Source organism: Streptopelia decaocto (genome assembly GCF_964273445.1).
Source record: "Streptopelia decaocto genome assembly, chromosome: 23".
Classification (NCBI taxonomy): domain Eukaryota; kingdom Metazoa; phylum Chordata; class Aves; order Columbiformes; family Columbidae; genus Streptopelia; species Streptopelia decaocto.
This window is the reverse complement of record NC_138678.1, coordinates 3,836,400-3,840,958: the sequence shown is the minus strand read 5'-3', so window position 1 is coordinate 3,840,958 and position 4,559 is coordinate 3,836,400. Positions and strand designations below refer to the sequence as shown.

Sequence of the window (4,559 nt, the reverse complement as noted above, 5' to 3'; positions counted from 1 at the left end):
GCAGAGCGCGGACCCGGCGCCCCCGGGGAGGACACAGCCCCAAACCGCACCAGATCCCTGAAACCTCGCGGTTTCGGGTGCGATGGAGGAATCACTGGGCTGCTGCCAAACAAGTCGTTCCACGTGGCAAGAGAGCAGGGCTACCCGTCCCTGTGCCGGGAAGCCGAGGATTCCCGGGTGGACGTGGCTCTCCCTTGCACTGTTTTGTAGGATGAGTCAAACTGTAATGACGCCATTTTGTACGGTAATTAGGTTAACAGGGTGGATGGACATTTGTGCACTGTCTTAATCCAGAGCTGACAGCGTTTTTGTATCCAGCATCTGTCTGGTGAAATCCATAGGTGTTTTTTATACAAGCTGACATGTTCTAGCAACCCCACAAGGAGCTTTTATTGCTTTTATTTTTAGAGACTGGAGCGCAGCTCACACCCAGCGCTCAGCTCCTGGAAGGTGACTTTCCCCATCTGCTGTGCTGAAAGGAAACTTTCCCAGCTGCGTCCCTTCCGCTCCGAGAGTTCCTTCACTGAGTCTCCACACCGCACTCGGTGAACAAATTCAAATATTCTCCTCTAAAGTGCGGAGCAAATGGTGCTGAACATTTCCAAGGGCAAGGCCGCTGGGCTGCCCTGCTCTGCCGTGCCAGGGCGGCACTTTCGCCCCGCAGGTTAAGGGCTGGCAGAGGTCTGTGCTTGAGGATGCGGTGCCAGCGCACCCCCCGGCACCCGCAGGTGGGAGCACCCGGGTCTGGGCGCCCGAGGCGGCTGCACCGAAGGGACCGCACAGCCCCGGCGGACGCTGCGTTGGGCAGGACGGGCTGCTGGTCTCCCCGAAATCAGCGGTGCGGGCCAGGTACAGCAGCACCTTGTTTGGCAGCCGGCGGCAGCGCGGTACTGCCCGCCGTGCCGTGGCAGCTCCCGCCGCCGCAGGCCTGATCCCTGATGGAAGACATAAATAGCATCTGCTTAATGATACGAGTTTCCTTGAAGTTAGTTAATTAAATGGGTCTTTGGAGCCTTGTGCAGAGTTTTGTAGGCCTTTTATTATCATCTGTAAGTATCGCGAGTGAATTATTAATGATGAAAGGCAAAGATTTACAAAGGGAATGGATGCGGCGGGAGATCTGCTGGAGTCAGATCCTCCCGTCAGCTGCTCGGTGGGGACCAGGCTCGGAGTGACGGTGGCACGAGGAGCCCCAGGGCGGCTCTCAGCGGCCCGGCACCGCCACCCCTGGCTGAGCAGAGCGCTCCAGCCGCGGTGCTGGTGGCTGCGCTGGCCCAGCTGGTCCCGATGCCACTTGCTTAGTTTTTTAATGGAAATAATTTATCTTTAAGTTTGGCCCCTGCCCGGTCTGGTTGGTCACTCACCATCCTGTTCTTTCACACCCAGAATAATAATAACGGTGAACTGAAACCTTCATTTGGTAGAAAAGCCAGATCCCAAGGATCAAGTGCACTTTGGATGCTCTTTATGTTTACATTTTATCTATAAAGTACATTATGGTTCTCTAGGCAGGGAGTTGAACCAACTCGATTCTGAATCCTCTCCCCATCTTCCTGCTCCTGGGCCATTTGCTTGTGTTATCGTGTCCCGCAACACCCCCAGCGGGAAGCAGACCTGGAATCAAGTTGGTTCATCTCCACATGCTTTTTGATATTCATTAACTATGTGTTATATACTGTAAATACTTAACTGAGAAGTCAATATATATTTTTCTAAGGTTGAATCAAATGTAATATATTATCATAAGGGACACTGTGTGCATTTCATGTTTGAGCCATAGTCAGACATCTCCAGGGAATCACAGTCGGTTTGGAATAGATAATAATAATAATAAATGGTAACAAAGATTTATTGTCATTTTTGTTAATTTTGTATTTATTGAACTATGTTTGAAGGCTGCAATAATGAGGTATCTAAATACCTAAGTAAAACCAAGCACTAATTCTGGCCTGGCTTGTCTGTGTGGGTCATTTGAGGGGTTCTGAGGAGCAGTAGCGCTTGAGCAAGGGCAGCAGGTGTCAGGTGAGGAACAGTTTTGGTGGCACTAAGGCATGAGATGACACGTTCCTTTATTAAATAGCATGAGGAGAGTCTGGTCCTGCGGCAGAGGTGGCAGCAGCTGTGGAACTCAGGATGGTGGTTTCTTGCTATTGACATTTTGTTGGAGGAAAAAAACCCTCACTGGGCGAGTACAGCGTGTGTGTTTTTGGGGACGGGAAGGTCCGCGGTTGGCCTGTAGGGGCAGGTGCTGTTCGGGTGTGCAGGGACCACCCGTCACCCAGGGGACCCGGTACCTTGGACGTGCTCACAGCGTGGAGGTGTCAATGCAACTCTGATTGTCGGTCTGATGTATGTGGATGCTGCTGGGCAGCGGGAAGACACGCAGAGTTACTGTGCTCAAGGCATGTAATTAGTTGTGTAATTGAGTAGATGAAGGCAGTGTATGGCCAGCACGTTAATTTCTAAAATATTTAGAAATAATTCGATGCGACTTTTTCACTGGTTCGTGTTTCTTCTCTTTTTCTTAGGCTGCTTAATGCCAAAGGACACGAGCAAAAGCCTCGTTTTGCTGTGCTGGGAACAGTGACAGCTGCTAGGAAAAAGGAACGGAATGGGCGCTTAAAGGGTGAAGTCTATTTGCCGTCTGTCGATCAATTAATTCAGCTGGTCTTTGTGAGGAGCCCGGCCAGGGCTATATTGGCACTATAAAGAAATAATTAGAGCTCTGGAGTTATGAATAGTGGATGGTGAGTCCCAGCCAGCGGAGGCTGCAGGGATGAGCCCGCGGGGACCTGCTCCTGCTGTCCCCATCGCTGCCCCCGTCCGCTGTGCCGCTGGTGACCCCGCGGGGACAGAGGTGACAGTCCCAGGCTGGTCCGGTGGGAGCAGCGGGGAGCAGGGACCGACCCAGGGCACCCGCACTGGGACAAGTGCTGGGGTTTGCGGCACGTCCTGGTTTGGGTGGCGTTGGTGCAGGGCTGGGTGCCACCAACAGCCCCCGGTCACCTTGACTGCCTTTGCACTGACAACGGAGCCATCTGCCCAGCAGTGACGTGCCCGGGAGGCACAGGAGCCGTTTAATTACACAATTATAAATGTCTTTGGCCTTTTTATCTTGCTGAGGCTGCCGAGCACCTTCAGCATCAGACAAAGAGAAGCTGTTATCGCTCCGTGCAGGGGGGGCCGTCCTGGGCAGCAGCCGCAGCTGAAATGGCACATAAAAAAGCCGAGGAACAGGACGGAGCCAGCGGGTGGGATCGGTGCTGGAGCCGCCGCCTTGGCACAGGCTGTGCCGTGTGGCCGCGTCCCGCACAGCCCCTTCCCTGCCTTGATTTGGTTGTGTTCCAACAACCCGCCGCTGTCTCTCCGTGCACAGCAGGGCAGCACATGAAGAGATAAATCTCTGCTTTGACTGGTGGGGAAACGCGATGTGTCAGGTATCGCATCACACGGCAGCAAAATGTGATGTGGCGTAATGAAGCAAACTTCCCAAAATAAAACTTTATTCTAGAAATATACTTGTCACTGCCAATTTAAACCCTTGCCAAAGAGCTGTGATTTGATGCAAGGTACTTTTGCCAGCAATTTACAAAAGTGGGTGGTTTTAATTACTATTTATAAGAGTCTAAAGAGAGAAGGTGTCTCTGTTAACTGTACAACAGAAACCCAGATCCTCCAGCGTAGAAGAACTTGAGAGAAGGGGAGCAAAACACGATCTGCTTTGAGCAATCAAGGAAAGGGAGCATGTCCATCTCCCACTTTGTCCCCAGCCTGTCCCAGTCTCTGCTGGGACGTGACAAAGCGCAGGTGAGTGACGAGCGAGGTGGCAGCCGCTGGCTTGGACTCCGTTATTGATTTGAGGAATGTTTCAAACAGATCATTTATTTTCATTAGACTTCTGCCAACGTCTTCATATCAGTGTCCCCTACGTAGGTTGACATCTGTCCTCAGGAATGCTTTAATTGCATTTTCTTTGTTTTACACAGCTCTTAGCTAATGCATTCTGGCTTCATTAGATTAGACACCTATTGTCCTGAGGATGTTGTCATGTTTTCAAATGGCTTCAATCAGCACCTCCCAGGTACCGGCTATTTCGGGAGATAATAAAAGCGAAACCTCATTTGGGCTGGGTGAGTAATGGAGGTGCATCTCCCACCCCCAGCCAGCCTGGCTTTAAATTTGAGTCCTGACATCCCCTGGATGCTGGCAGAACACAATTAAGTCTCTTGTCTTGCAGGCATCGGCCGCGCGGTTACACTGCGCTCGGGAGGAAGAGCTCTGCACCGGGAACCGGCTTTCTAATGATCTTGTCATCCTGAGCAGCACAGGGAGATTAAATAAAGGACCGAGGGAAGAGTGGAGATCAGAACTGAGATTTCCAGATGCTGGGGCACAGCTGGCTCGCGGTGCTGCGGCTGCTCGGCCCCAGCAGCTCACCAGCTACCACAACATCCCCATCTATCCTTCTCGCCCCACAGGCGGTATGTCAGCTTCTGAAATTCATCTTACCTAGCAAGGGACTCTAAATATAACCCAGACAATTTCCTCCCCTCATTTTT

The 4,559-nt window shown here is 51.8% G+C and overlaps 1 protein-coding gene across 1 annotated transcript in view; it reads right to left on the bottom strand.

Moving 5' to 3' along the window:
• Positions 1 to 4,559, bottom strand: part of UTP11 (UTP11 small subunit processome component) — a 175,802-nt gene that overhangs the window by 118,224 nt on the left and 53,019 nt on the right. The gene's annotated exons all lie outside the window — the stretch shown is intronic.